This window comes from Rhinolophus ferrumequinum, chromosome 4 (assembly GCF_004115265.2).
Source record: "Rhinolophus ferrumequinum isolate MPI-CBG mRhiFer1 chromosome 4, mRhiFer1_v1.p, whole genome shotgun sequence".
NCBI lineage: Eukaryota > Metazoa > Chordata > Mammalia > Chiroptera > Rhinolophidae > Rhinolophus > Rhinolophus ferrumequinum.
In genome coordinates, this window is record NC_046287.1 from 88,017,702 (window position 1) to 88,033,901 (window position 16,200).

Genomic DNA, 16,200 nt, shown 5'->3' on the forward strand with positions numbered 1-16,200 from the left:
TGCCACCTCTCTATCCTCCAGTCTTACTCGGGTGCTTTCCCACCCACCAGTGGGTAGGTAGCTATGCGGGGGCATGTCTGTGGAGTAAAATGAGTCTCTCCTCCTCCGAGGCCCTTAGTCCCAGGCAGTACCACGTGGGTAGAGCGCTACGGGGCGGGGAGAGGAGTTCCTATCGCTTTTCCGTCCTAGGTCCCTTGGGATGGCTGGCCGACCCTCTGTACTGCCAAGACACCCGGGAGGACATCAGGAGTGTGCCCCTCGCGCGTCCCTGGTTCCCTGAGAGACAAGACTGTGAGCCTCGGCAGCCACTACGCTCCACAGCGACTCTCCGCAGAGCCTGGGGGCTGGACTCCGAGCGCCAACCTGCTCCTCCAGGAGCCACAGCCCCAGGGGCAAAGGGCAAGGGGAGCCAGGGGGGCGGCTTCGCCTGGAAGGCGGCCCGGAGCGCGCGGCGTCGCCGTCACGTGAGGCGGCCGGGGCCACGTGACCCGAGGGCCCGCCCCAGGCGCCCCGCCCCCGCGCCTCCCCCCCGCGGGCCTTCTGCGCCCTCGCTGGCTGGTGAGTCTGTGCCCGCCGAGCTTCCGACATCCCCGCGGCGCTCCCGGCGGCTGGGCCCGGCGGACGGGGAGCGGCAGCGGCTGGCCTCCCAGGTAGCCGGTGGGGCGCGGGCCCGAGCTCGCGGAGCCGCTTCCGCTCCTGCCCTTCTCTGCTCCCCCTTCCCGCGGCCGGGCCGGCGTGCCCCGTTACTCCCGCGCCCTCCCTCCTTCCCTCCCTCCCTGTCTCCTTCCCTCCGGCTGCGGGTTCTGGGCCGCCGGGCCGGCACCGTTAGCACCTCAGCCAGCGTTTCTCTCTCCCTGGAGGAGGTAAAGGGTGGAGAGAGGCTAGGGAAAGTTTTCCTCGCTCCTTTTTCGAGCTGCAGGGACGCGGTTTTGCTCCTAGCTGAAGTCTGTCGCTGCTCTCGGTGTTGTTTTGCTGAGAGACACCCCCTTCCCCCCATCCTCACTTGGCCCTGCCCAAGATCTTAGCATCTCCTCTTTCCCCTCTGGAGGGGAGGCTAATGGTGCTCCAAAACCATATTCTTCACTGTTTCTCTTTCCCGCACAACACGGACTCCACAAAGGACTATTCACTTAGTAGGGACCTTTATCCAGGAGTGTGGTGAACTGAGTGAAATGACATTTCTCTTGTCCTGCCTCGGATAAACTACTTGCTCTATATAATTTAAGAGAACAATCGAGGCACGCTGCGTTCTGCTTTCGTAAGTGGCTTTTTGTTTGTATTTACTTGCATGTGAGACACTGAAGTCATTTGCAGATCTCTTTGCAGCTGGGAATTACAGTTTTATAAAGCAGTTATTACAGTAATGCTTTTTAAAAAACCCAGATCATTGCTTTGGCCTATTCTTTGACGGGGGCGGGGGATTATAGCCCTTGAGGCCAAAAACTGAGTTTCTGAAACTGGTGTGCATTGTGGGATCATAACATCAAAACGTCAAGATATATAATGCCGAAAGGAATGGAAAAAATGATTTAACCCTGATGGTAGTTTATAGTGTGCTTTAAACTTTAGAAAGTCCATTTGAAGTGAAGTCTGGGTGAATTTCACCTCTTTGAACTGCTTTCAGGATTTAGTATGTAACTATATTTAGATTCTATTAATATAGCAGTTAATATGTGAAATGGATATCTTTTAATCCATTGTGTGGGTACCAGTCTTTTTATTAATACTTCTAGACAGTCTATCCTAGTCTGTTGCTCTTGAAGAGGAAGGATATTAGTCATGAAAAAGACTTATTGCACAGTGATTTTTGTATGTGATTCAAATGATCAAGTTATGGGAGCATCAGAAAACAGCTATAAAAACCAAAGCTATTGTTTTCAGCGTTAAAAAACTTTAACATTTTTAAAATTAATGAGTGCCTGTAATTTTCAGCAAGACCTTTGCTCCATCTTAATCAGCAGCTCAAGGTGGAAAGTCTGAGACATTATCCTCCTTTATCTTCAAGTCAGAGGAGCAACGATTAAACTGAAGGGAAGTCAAAGACTTTCATTATTATTATACTGTTCCTTCTGTGTGTACTACATTAAATAGTAAGTCATGTGTGGGAAGCAAGCTTTGGGCCCTCAAGGAACCTAGAGCGTAGGCAGGGCATTAGGACACATTTAAAAAAATATTCTGTGGTTTGAAAAAATCTAAAAATGTTTCATATTGTGTACATGTTGAGGAATGCACAGGAGGCTTATGTTGAATGTTGTCTGCATTTAGCCAGAAGAGACTCCCTAGAGGAGGTTAGTTAGGCAAATAATGATCTAAATCAATTAGGTATTTGACCCGCAATATGAACTTAATTTTTAAAAATTTCCAAGTACATTAAGTCCACAGTATAGATTTATTTTTTTAATTTTGCAAGGAAAGAATGAAAGAAAATAGAAAATATGAAGCATAAGGAAGACTGTACATTACCTGTGATTATACCATCTAAAAATAACAGTTAATATTTTGGGGTGTAAGTCCTTTTTACTATACGTTTACTGGGTTGCTGTATTTAGATAGTGGGATTTCAGATTGTAAGAGATACTGTAATATCCAAATCTAGCTTATTCCTGAGTCTAGGAGAGCCCATAACAAAAATTTGAGTATTGAAGAACTTAGCCAAATCTATTTGATTATTGAGTTTATAGAGTTTGGGTAGCAGGAGTTCAAATAGTTGGGGATACATCTATAGTTTTTTAAACAGTGTTAGGTACACTTTTAAAAAAATGAGATCATACTCATGCATTGATAATAAAATGTAAAGTGTGAAATGACTTCAGGAGGTGAGGAGTCCCATCCGGAGAAGACTAAGACCATTCCTGAAGGATGGTGTCTCTTTCCTACAACTCCAGATGGAAAGCTACAATTCCATGGCTTTTTTATGATTAGCATTCCATGGGGGCAAAATTTTTGCCAAGACACTCTTTTCAATGCTTAAGGAAAAGTTTTAGTTTTGAAAATAGACAAAACCTATCTTCTCTCTAGTGCTTCAGTCCTGAACTCAAGTGGTAGCAGAAACATCCAGTAATATTGTTTATAGCTATGGTAGAGGGTTTCCCAAGATGACTGCCAGCATTTCTTCCCAACCCTGGACTTGACTGCCACTTCTCCCATTAAGAGATGGAATCTATTTGTACTCCATTTGAATCTAGGCTGGCCTTGTGACTTGCTTTGACCAATAAAATGTGACATAAGTGATGTGCCAATTCTGGGCATAGTTTTTAAGAGGCATGGCAGCTTTAGCTTTCACTCTCTTGGAAGCCAACCAGCATGTAGAGAGGCTTGGATTAAACTAGGTGGAGAATGAGACTGCCTGGCATGGCCTAGATATGTGAGCGAGGCCTGTTTCAGCCTTGGTTAAGCTCCCCCAGTACCTGTGATCTCTTGAGTAACCCCAGCTGAGTCCAGTCAAACCACAATTGAAAGAAATAAATTGATACCGTGTTTCTCCGAAAATAAGACCTAACCGGAAAATAAGCACTAGTATGCTTTTTCAGGATGCTTGTAATATAAAATAAGCCCTAATGCATCTTTTGGAGCAAAAATTAAAATAAGACCTGGTCTTATTTTCGGGGAAATATGGTAGGGCTTATTTTATATTTCCAGTGTCATGAAAAATGCTAGGGCTTATTTTGTGGTTATGTCTTATTTTTGGGGAAACATGGTATGATTTTAAGCCACTGAGTTTTGGGATATTATGTTACTCGGCAAAAGATAACTGAAACAATAACTAGCCATAAAACCCTTGGTGTAAATCTGGCTCACGTGTAAGTCAGTCCCAAGATGTGATTCCCTGAGCACAAAACTGGTATGCAGTAGTAAGCTTTAATGACTAAGTATATTACATAGGGATGTACTTATTGAATTAATTAAACCAGACTGGCTATCTCTCGTTCTCTGTATGGTAACTGATTAAGTCAAAGACCATTTTCTTTTATGTAATTGGTTATTTGTATATATGATTGTTATTATCAGTCTTAAGCTAACACTTTGTGATGTGGTTATCTGACATGTTTTAAAGGAATTACCCATTATTGAAATGACAGATGTGTAGTGTTTATTGCAGTTTGTCGTTTAATTTAGTACCTGATGATTGTAGCTTACGTAATTACTTGTTAAGTAATTACAGTACAGTAATTAACAGTAATGTAAGATCTTCTGTAGTGAACACATGTGTTTTGTTCTCAAGGGTCAAGGAGAGTGACTCTTAGGCAAACTGTCATTTCTAATGTGCATGTTGCAGGATTTTAAACACACAAATGATGGATTTTTTAGGAGCACTTTTGTCATTACCTTTAAATGAGGAAATCCTCTGAGCAGCTTCTGATTCCAATTCTGGTTAGATCAGTTTTTTTTGTTGTTGTTTTAAAACTCTTTCCTGGAGAAGAAAATCTCACACGAGGTCAGGTGGGTAGGGTACCATAATAGACTTATGGTCTCGCAACTTCCACTGGTCTGTCTCAGCATCTCCTTAGGTTTTCCTGATCAGTGCTCTTTCTCATCCTCTCTGGTGGCTGCTTCAGACTTCTCCACCTGTTTGTTGTTGTTCCTCCACTCCATTTTCTATTGCTACCTCCCCTCTTACTCTTAGGAAGAGCTTCTCAGGAAGCTTTCTCTCTTTGTTCACACGCAAACATAGGTGACCTCAGAAGAGAATGTGCCCAAATGCAAATCAAACCACTATGAGATACGAATTTACACCCCCTAGGATGGCTATAATAAAAAAGACAGATAATCGTAAGTGCTGGTGAAGATATGGAGAAATTGGAACCCTCTAAATTGTTGGTAGAAACAAAAAATGCAGACTCACTTAGCAGACTGTTGAGAGAGAGAGAGAGAGAGAGAGAGAAACTGCCTCCCCAGGCATTAAACTCCCTTTCATCCATATCTATCTTCTCCTTCTTGTTTGTTTTCATGGAAGACCCCCTCTGCCCCCAGCTTCTCTACACCTCTGCTTCAGATCCCATTCCTTGTTACTTTCTCATAAATCTCATTTAGTTACGTTCTCTCTTCTTTCTCTCTACTGGCTCCTTCCCATTAACATTTAAACATTTTCACATCTCTAACATGTTTAAAATAAAAAGAGCACCCACAATACAGCCTTCCGCTCCAGCCCATTTTACAATTACTACCCTCTTTCACTTTTTCCCTCCACAGTCAAACTTCTTGAACAAGTTGTTGATCCTGGTTGTTTCCTCTTCTGCACTTTTCCACTCTCCTCGACCTGCTGCAGCCTGACCTTATCCACCCACAACCTCCCTGAAACTCGTCTGTTAAGGTTGCCCGTAATTCTTCCAAATCCAGTGGACAGTTCTCAGTCCTTACCTTGTTTGGTCTCTCGGGAGCATTTGACCGTGACATCGCCTCCTTTGTGTGATGCTCATGTCCCGAGGCTTCCATGACACTATTCTTCTGGTTTCCTTCCTGCTCTGCCTGTTCCTTCCCAGCCTCTTCTATATCGCTTTTCTGTTGGAATTTCTTAGAGTTCCGTCCAAGATCTTTTCTTTTTACTCCTAATACTTTCCCCCGGGGGATCTCATGCCCTGTTTCCCAGTTTCCAATCCAGATCTCTTTCTTTATCTTCAGCTTTATCGATCTGCCTGTTGGACAGATCTACTTTGATACCCCACAGGTAGCTAAATTTAAAATGTGCAGAATATAATTCCTCACCTCCCCCTGAAACTCACTGTTTTCTGGTAGTGAGGAGTGTTACAGATCACTCAGTCACTACGCTGAGCATCGTGTGTTGTCCGTGGCTCTGCCTTCCCCGTGTCGAGCTCCTCTCCTTCCGTTCAACCCGTTACAGCACCCTCCTGAGCCTGTCTCTTGTCCACTTTTCTCCATTTCCCTGGCACAGGCTGCCATTCTTTCTTTCCTGGCTTACCACAGACAGCCACCTTAGGCTCCCTCTAAGAACTCCTTCATCCTCATGTAGTCTATACCTTCAGCCAAAATAATCTTGAATAGACATACATTTTGATCATGCCGCTTCTCGGCTTAAGATCCTTCAGTGATTCTGTGTTGCTCTTAGGATAAAGTCTAACTGTTTGGGCTGCAGCCGTGCGAAATTTCTTTCAGTTCCTCCACTAGACCTTTACCTGGCATAGGTATGTTCACTATTCTAGGTGCCTATTCTTTTCAGATAGGGACACTTCCCAGTTCTGCTGCTTCCACAGCACCCGGACCTCACCATCAGAGCACTGCCCTCCCTGGTGAGTGTCTGTTTACGTGTCTAGACCCCCTGACCCCAAGTGAGTTCTGATGGGGGTTCGGGTGGTAGTGGTGTTGGCTCTGTGTCCTTTGTACCTAGAGGACATGGAGTAAACATTTATTGAATGATTACAGTATGGTTCTGCCTGTCCATTGCTGGAATTTTATTTTGGCTTTATGCCATCACAGGGTACAGCTGGTACTTTTCATACAGTGGAGACGAGGAGATAAAATCCCTTTAGAGATGTCCGTGTAGAAAAGATTCATGATATCATAAATGGATTTGAACTTGGGCCCCTCCATTCCAGCCTTGGACTCATTAGAAAAATAAGATGAAAATAAGATTATTGGGTTCAATCCATTTCTTTAACCTGTTGACCCATCTATTTTTGTTGTGGTCTTTTTATGAAGTCTGTATGTTTGGTGCAACAAAGAACAAAACTGTGGAAGAAAATTATTTTGAATCATGTTTTTTTCTTTTTTTTTTTTCTGGTTTCCTTTTGAAAATAAAAATATCTCATAAAAGCAATCCTTTTAAAAGGTCACAGCTTCACAAACCCTGGATGTGTTATTTATTTATTTATTTATTTATTTTGCTGCTCCCACTGCTGCCATTTGGGGTGTTGGCTTTTCTAACCTGAGCTCATTCATGGCTTCAGTAGAATTATTTCTTCACTTACAATGAGCTGCCAGTTTCCCTGTGTCCCAGAATTGCTTAAAGCTTCTGTGCAGTGAAATGAAGGCAGCTCCTTGGATGAAGCAAAGAATTGCTTCCAGAGGCCATTATTGCAAATTGTGTTTCAAGTCATGTAACTTACTGGCAATTGGGAAGTAACAGTTGTCCTCTTAAATGAGTGATGAATTTGAACGAAGCTAATGAGGCAAAGGGGCAGTCACTTGTGAGTGTTAGGAAATTCTAAGACAGCAGTCATGCTGTTTTTTAAATGGAAGTAGGATTGCCATGTCACGTGTACAGCTGCGTGTTTATGAAGGATAGCATAAACTCTTTTGGAGAATGTTCCATCCTCAGAGCTCCTTTGTAGAATTTGTCAGGTATTCGGGACATTGTTTCTTTCCCTTTCATTCTGATAGTGTGGTTGGCTTACAGGAAAGAGAAATGGATGACAGTTGTTCTAGCCGCTGGGGCAGTAACATTTCTCAGAAATCTCTGAAACTTTGCTTCTTTGCAGTGCTTATGCTGCAGAATGGGTGAGATAGTTTTAAAGTGGATATTTATTTAAAGAATTAAATCATAGACTTGTCTGGACCTGGGAAATAATACATTTGGTGTCTAAATCAGTGGTGTAGCATCTGCTCAGTCTCAAAAAGCTCATCAGAATAAGTATGGAAGAAATTGATAAGAGTAACATTTGGCTCTTCTGTTACCTGAGAGGTTTTTTGAATTGCTTTTGCTGTAGCATAGATGTATGACATAACAAGTTGTAAAGTTGTACCGCAAAAGTTGTACCTAAAACCCTAGAACTCTATTTGAAAGTTTTCCTATAATTAAAATAAAATGTATTCAAAAATAGAGAAAAATGGCCACACCCTTAAATCTTGTGTGCTCAAATAGGAACTTCCATTGGTGAAAAAAGGAAGAAGGCTGTGAAAAATACTTTTTCCTGCAGGAAACTGAGGAAATGCTTACATTTTATCATCTGCTAGAATACTGAGAATTTGATATCTCGGATTTCATGTAATAGCTTTCTGGGATATATAATTTTTATATAGTTGTAACTGTTGTGCACATGATTTTTTTTCCATTTACTTATTAACATGTATCACATGGACTGTATATTTGCATGTTGCATCCCATCATTTGTTTAGTTATGCCACTTACGTTTGCATTCTAGGTTTCCACTTACTAGGATCCAACTTTCTATTAGACCTTAAGCTCCTCAGGGGTGGGGACCATGATTGTGTTGTTCTTTATGATTTCCTCCAGCCTTCTTGGTATGTGGGGTCATCATCAGAAAAAGCATTAATGTGCTGTTATTTTGTTCACATTATTCCTTTTTATAAGGCATTTTAGATTTTATCAACAGCTCATTAAATAAATTCCTATTGTGAGGCAGCTTAGCAACTTAAACTGATAGCTAAAATCATCACCCATCCAGTTTATGAAAATAGAGAAACTCCTATTAGAGCTTTATGCTGAAGAACGCATTGGTCATTTAAAATGGATTGTTCCAGCATTCAGAGTCCTTCCTGTTTTCTGTGAGAATATCAGCTTCCCTGATAAAGAATGATACAATCTCATTTCGTGCCCCAAGAAGGACATCAGAAGAGTCAGACTTTTGGTGCTAACAGTTCTGCAGGGTTGCTCCCTCTATTCTGACATCTTTTTCTTAGCAAGCTTTTAGGTCAGCACAGAACAGGTCTGGAGATAAAGTCCCCTCGGTGGCATCGGTCTCCTTTGTGCCACGTACATTCTGGTTAGAATGGATGAGGGGGGTGAGGTCTGTGAGGAAGCCTTGTGTTTATAAGTCAACCCAAAATTTCTAATATTGTTTAGTATGGAGACTATTATTTCATCAAAAACAAAGGTTTCCTGTACTATTTTCTCCATTTCCTGTTGTTTTTTAAATTCTGTAAACATATTCAAATGCATTTTTGCTAGATCAGTAAAACAAAACCTTCCCCCATCCTCCGTTAAATGCTGGGCTCCTTGGGGAAAGGAAAATAAACGTGCTCTTAGAGGAATCAAAAGATTGCTTGCTGCATTACTCCTTTAGTCTTCCAGTTCTAAACGTAGATTTCTAAAATTGGAAGGTCTGTGTTTGTCCTCTTGAATGAATATGCTTTCGGAGTGTGAAATAAAGGAACCCTTCCTTCCCCCCGCCACGAGATCTCAGAGGGACAGTGCCAGTCCCCAGGAAGAGCTGTCCCAGGGAATGGGGCCATTGCTCTGTAGTACTAATAGGCACAGAAGAAAGTCCGTGGGAATGAATATAAGATATATATTCAAGTGCTAAAGAAAATACGGAGATCCAAGTGGGTCGGCATGTTATCCTCTGAGGATGTTAAACTCTTTCTAACCTCTGCTTGCATTTCTCTTTTCTATTCTCCTACTCTTTATCTCCATATAGCAAAACAAACAAACAAAAATCATTGATTCATTTGTTAATGAACGCACCATGAGTGATAATTCAGGTTGAACATATCAATGCTATTTATGAGAAAGTATTTCCTAAATAAAATAAAGTATTTCCTAAATAAAAAAAAAGTTGCAAAAAAATCACTATCTTATTGAAGTACTTCAGAAGTAAGTATTTAATATAACTGACAGGCAAATTGCCACTCATTTTTTAAGATTATCAGTCAAACCCTAAAAGGACCGGTCATTATAGCAATTACTTTGTCAAGTTTGAATTGCTATATGTGCTGAAAGTTCTAAGAAGCTTTATTTCTTTTAGAAATGTTCCATTCAGAATTTCCATAATGTGCACTTGCCTTCTCAAGACAGAATTGTGAATGTACTTTTAAATAAATATTTTTTAGGACTGAAACTCTTCTATATTTAATTTTAAAAATATATCTTTGAGTTTATTAATGCAGATTTGATAATAAGCCCATGGGATCATAATTTGATTTTTTAAAATTATGGTAAAATATACATAACATAAAAATAACCATTTTAACTGTTTCTAAGTACATGGTTTAGTGACATTAAGTACATTCCCGTTATTGTGCAGCTGCCACTATTATCCATCCCCAGAACCTTTTCATCATCCCAAACTGAAACTCCATCCATTGCACACTAGCTCCCCATACTCACCCCCCCCCCCCGCCCCCCCCCCCCCCCCCCCCCCCCCCGCCCCTGGCAACCACCATTCTACTTTCTGTCTCTATCAATTTGACTAGTCTAGGTACCTCATATAAGTGGAATCATACAATTTTTGTCCTTTTGTGTCTGGGTCATTTCCCTTAGCATAATGTCATCAGGTTTCTCCCTGTTGTAATGTGTCAGAATATCATTGTTAAGGCCAAATAATATTCCGTTGTTTGTAGATACCACCTTTTGTTTATCCATGCAGCTGTCGATAGATATTTAGATTTTCCACCTTTTGGGTCTTGTGAATAACAATGCAGAGAACATTGACGTACAACTATGTTTGAGTCCCTGCTTTCAATTCTTTTGGGTGTGTACACCAGAAGAGGAATTGCTAAATCACATGCTAGTTTTATGTTTAATTGTTTTAGGAACTGTGGTAATGTTTTCCACATTGGCTGTATCTTTTTACATTCCCACTTTCTACATTTAATTTTATGTTAATAATTCATTTTACAAATTTTCTGGAAACACTCTGCCACCATAGGTTGTAAATTTAAGCCAAGAATACCTCTAAAGCTTTTAACAGCTTAGGGGATAAACATCATTCAAATAACTAAACTTTTATTTTCATTTAAAATATTTATTTTTTGGTCACAAAGTGTTGTAAAAATTTGGAATTTATTTAAACAATACAAAGAAAGAACATGTCATCTGTGGGGAAATCTTGTTTGAATTCTGAGGGTACCCTGTTCATGTCATTAGCTGCCCGGGTTAAGGATAGACTAATGAAGAACGTGTCGTGTGCCTTTGCAGTCTGTAGCCCAGGGATGTACCTTGTGCTGCTGTCTTGTGAGCTCTCTGAGGACAAAGGTCATGTTTGGTCTCCCGGGCCTTCCTCCCAGTGGCTTTTGGAAGAATGAAGGAATGAATGACATTCACAGGGTTTAACCAGGCAAATTTAGACAGGCATAGTGGGGAATGCTTTTTGGGACGTGCTTTTTATATTTGAAACATTTTAAAAAACAGGTGCTGGTGTACACTTCTGAGAGAAGATAAAGTCAAAAGGAAGTAATGTTGGAGAAGGTTAGCCATTAAAGGGCTAGGACTGATTTTCTCTGTGAGAAGAATTAGGGTGGGGGTTGAATTCTGACTGTGCCACTTATTGCTCTGTGACCTTGGAAAGTCATTTCAGCTTTGAGCCTCATTCCTCATCTGCTGCTAAGAATGGATTATGGTCTCTTCCTTATAAGAGTATTGTGAAGAGTAGATGAAATAGTGTATGTGACGCTATCTAACACAGTGTCTACAACAACGTAGGTTCTTGATCATTGTTAGTTCCTTCCTTCCTGCTCTTTATTTGCTCGTGTTGCTCGGAGTAATTAGTTGCGAGGCTAACATTATTGCCCTTGTTTTCATGCTTTCAAAAATCCCCCATAGCTTCTTCGTCTTGAACATCAAATTACAAATTTTTACAGAACATAGTTTTGAGAAACCCAGGCTCAGAAAGGTAAGTGACATGTCACAGTGATTGATTAAAAGTAAACCTTGGATTAAATAAAACACAGGCCTCAGGACTTTGGGCCTTGCTATCGGTGCTGCTTTCTGCTTTTATGATGGGTGTGGACATGGAAGATATATGACCTGGTTTTTATATTGACTCTTAAATTACAAGTTGTTGGAGAAATATCTTGTAAAATAAAGCATCAAGTAATTTAGCATGGGTAAAGTCAGTTCATATAATAAGCCATCCTTATGAAAATTAGCTTGATTTTTCAGTAATTACAAAGTCCTGGGGGCAAAGTTGCCTATAACTGATTAGTAATTTCAGAGTAATTGCACTGCTGTCATGAAAGTGCATGATTTTTGAAGGGTAATATCCCTTTGTGTTGTAATTTTAAAGATGGTGACTTATTTGGGGCTAATTTAATTAATTTACCCCTTTCCCTCTATTAAAACAATTATATATTACATAAAATATTAAGTTTTAAAGACAAAATATTCTAGGAAAATGTTCTTCTTGATTTCCTTGGAATTTATCTACTTTATAGAGATTTACACTGTTTCCCTTGTGACTCCTTGTCTGTCTTGTAAGAGGCACAAGGCAGGCCATTTGGGGGACATTATTTTGTTACTTTTAAAAGCATGTAAGACAACCTTATCATACAATGAACACATAAATGAAGAACAAAGAAGAACAGTCTAGTACAAAAAAATAGGTACTGTATGTAAAAGGATGACACATGAGCTCTTAAACATGAAGGATGCACATGGTGGCTCTGGAGTGCATAGCTTCAGGTCCTGATTCTGCCACGTGCTAGTTTGAGCAAATTCTATTTTTTTATTATTTATTTGTATTTTTCAGTTACAGTTGACATTCAATATTATATTAGTCATGGGTGTACAGCATACCGTGTTTCTCCCAAAATAAGACCTAGCCGGACCATCAGATCTCATGCGTCTTTTGGAGCAAAAATTAATATAAGACCTGGTCTAATATAATATAATATAATATAATATGATATAATATGATATAATATGATATAATACTGAGTCTTATATTAATTTTTGCTCCAAAAGACCCATTAGAGCTGATGGTCCGGCTAGGTCTTATTTTTGGGGAAACACGGTAGTAGTTAGACATTTATGTAACTTACAAAGTGATCCCCGATAAGTCTAGTACCCACCTGGCATTATACATAGTTATTACCATATCATTGACTATATTCTCTGTGCTGTACTTAGCATCCCCGTGACTATTTTGTAACTGACAATTTGTACTTTTTAATCCCTTCACCTATTTCACCCAGCCCCTGAACTGCCCTTCCATTTGGCAACCATCAGTTTGTTCTCTGTATCAATGAGTAAGTTTCTGTTCTGTTTGCTTATTTATATTGTTTTTTAGACTCTACATATAAGTGAGATCATATGGTATTTGTCTCTCTCTGTCTGATTTATTTCACTTAGAATAATATCCTCTAAGTCTATCCGTGTTGTCACAAATGGTAAGATTTAATTTTTTTTATGACCAAGTAATATTCCATTGTATCTATGTACCACATCTTCTTTATCCAGTTGTCTATTGATGGACACCTAGGTTGCTTCCATTTCTTGGCTATTGTAAATAATGCTGCAGTGAACATAGGGGTGCGTATGTCTTTTTGAATTCATATTTTGGATTTCTTTGGATAAATACCCAGAAGTGGAATTGCTGGGTCATAAGGTAGTTCTATTTTTAACTTCTTGAAGAACCGCCAAACTCTTTTCCATAGTAGCTGCATCAATTTGCAATCCCACCAACAATACACAAGGGTTCCCTTTTCTTCACATCCTCACCAACATTGTTGTTTGTTGATTTATTAATGATAGCCATTCTGACAGGTGTGAGGTGATATCTTGTGGTTTTAATTTGCATTTCTCTGATTAGTGACGTGCAGCATATTTTCATATGTCTATTGACCTTCTGTATGTTCTCTTTGAGAAATGTCTATTCAGGACCTCTGCCCATTTTTCAATTGGATTCTTTATTTTTTTGGTGTTAAGTTGTATGCGTTCTTTATAAATATTGGATATTAATCCCTTATTGGATGTATCATTGGCAAATATCCTCTCTCTCTCAGTAAGTTGTCTTTTTGTTTTGTTGATGGTTTCCTTTGCTGTGGAAAAACTTTTTAGTTTGATGTAGTTGCATTTGTTTCTTTTTAATGTTTCCCTTGCCCAAGGAGATCTATCAGAAAAAATATTACTAAGAGCAATGTCAAAGAGTTTACTGCCTATATTTACTTCTAGGAGTTTTAGGTTTTGGGTCTTACATATAAATATTTAATCCATTTTGAGTTTATTCTTGTATATGGTGTAAAAAAAGTGATCTAATTGCGTTTTTTGTATGTATCTGTCCAGTATTCCCCACACCATTGATTGAAGAGATTGTCTTTACCCTATTGTATATTCTTGCCTCCTTTGTCATAGGTAAATTAACCATAGAGGTTTAGGCTTATTTCTGGGCTTTCCATTCTGTTCCATTGATCTATGTGTCTGTTTTTATGCCAATACCATGCTGTTTTGATTACTATATTTTTGTAGTGTAGCTTAATATCAGGTAACATGATACCTCCAACTTAGTTCTTTCTCAGTATTGCTTTGGCTGTTTGGGGTCTATTATGCTTTCATATAAATTTTAGGATTATTTGTTCTAGTTCTGTGAAAAATGCCATTGGTATTCTGATAGGGATTGTATTGAATGTATAGATTGCTTTGGATGGTATGGACATTTTAACGATGTTAACTCTTTCTATCCATGAACATGGTCTGTGCTTCCATTTATCTGTACTTCTTCAATTTTTTTCTTCAATAATTTTCTAAGTACAGGTCTTTTACCTCCTTGGTTAAATTTATTCCTAGGTAGTTTATTATTTTTTTGATACAATTGCAAAGAGGATGGTTTTCTTAATCTAATCTATTTCTGATAGTTCGTTATTGGCATATAAAAATACAACCAATTTCTGAATATTAATTTTGTAGCCTACTTTATGTAATTCATTTATCAGTTTTTATAGTTTGGTGGAATGTTTAGGGTTCTGCATATATAAATCATGTCATCTGCAAATAATAACAGTATTCTTCCTTTCCAATTTAGATGGCTTTTGTTTCTTGTCTGATTGCTGTGCCTACGACTTCTAATAGTATGTTGAATAAAAGTGGTGAAAGGGGACACTCTTGTCTTATTCCTGATCTTAAGGAAAGTGCTTTTAGTTTTTCATTATTTAGTGTGATGTTAGCTGAGGGTTTGTCATACATGGCCAGTATTGTGTTGAGGTGTGTTCTCTCTGTTCCTACTTTGCTGAAAGTTTATAATAAATGGATGCTGGATTTTGTCAAATGCTTTTTCTGCATCTATTGATATGACCATGTGATTTTTAAAAAGGTTTTTATTGAAATATAGCTAACATACAATATTATATTAATTTCAGGTATATACTATAGTTATTCAACATTTATATGCCCAAACAAGTGATCATCATGATAAGTCCAGCAACCATTTGACACTGTACCACACTATCACAATATTATTGACTATATTCCCTAGGCTGTTCATTACATCCCCATGATTTATTTGTTTTATACCTGGAAATTTGAAACTCTTATTCCCCTTCACCTTTCCCCCTCTTTTTAATGTTTTCAATTACAGTTGACATTCAATATTATTTTATATTTATTTCAGGTATACAGCACAGTGGTTAGGCATTTATATAATTTAAGAAGTGATCCCCTTGACTAGTCTAGTACCCACCTGGCACTATACATAATTATTACCGTATTATTGACTATATTCCCTAAGCTTTACTTTACATCCCCATGACTGTTTCGTAACTACCAATTTGTACTTCTTAATCCCTTCACCTTTTTCACCCTGATCCCCAAACCCCTCCCATCTATCACCCCAATAAATCTAGTACCCATCTGACACCATACAATATTACAATATTATTGACTATATTCCTTATGCTATAATCTACACTCTACTGTGTAACAACCAATTTGTAATTCTTAATCACTTCCCCCTTTTCACTCACCCCCCTACCCCTCTCCCATCTGGCAGCTATCAAAATGTTCTCTGTATCTATGCGTTTGTTTCTGTTTTGTTTGTTTGTTTAGGTCATATGATTTTTTATCCTTTCTTTTGTTTATGTGGTATATCACATTAATTGATTTGTGGATAGTTGAACAACAACCTTGTATCCCAGGAATAAATTACACTTGATCATGGTGCATGATCTTTTTAATGTATTGCTGAATTCAGTTTGCTAATATTAGTTGAATATTTTTGTATTTATTTTCATTAGGGATATTGGCCTATAATTTTCTTTTTTTGTGATATCTTTTTCTGGTTTTGGAATCATGGTAGTGCTGGCTTCATGAAATTAGCTTGGGAGCCTTTCTTCTGAGTTTTTTGGTATAGTTTGTGAAGGATAGCTGTTAATTCTTCTTTGAATGTTTGGTAAACTTTACCAAAATTACCTGTGAAGCCATCCACTCCAGGACTTGTTTGTTGGGAGTCCTTTGATTACTGAATCAATTTCATTTGTAGTTTTTGATCTGTTCAGATTTTCTGTTTTCTTCTTGACTCAGTTTTGGAAAACTGTATGTTTCTAGGAATTTATCCATTTCTTTCAGATTGTCCTGTT

The 16,200-nt window shown here is 38.9% G+C and overlaps 1 protein-coding gene across 7 annotated transcripts in view; it reads left to right on the forward strand.

Annotated features, from left to right (window-relative positions):
- Positions 1–519: 519 nt before the first annotated feature.
- RCBTB1 (RCC1 and BTB domain containing protein 1) overlaps positions 520–16,200 on the forward strand; it is a 50,537-nt gene continuing 34,856 nt past the window's right edge. For 5 of the 7 annotated variants that reach the window (XR_004422914.1, XM_033105180.1, XM_033105189.1 and 2 more), the window contains exon 1: positions 520–650. The gene's annotated coding sequence lies outside the window, so the exon portion shown is untranslated. Of the gene's footprint in view, positions 651–706; positions 1,259–16,200 lie in introns of those variants that run through there. The other 2 variants (XM_033105182.1, XM_033105184.1) reach the window with 1 other exon arrangement.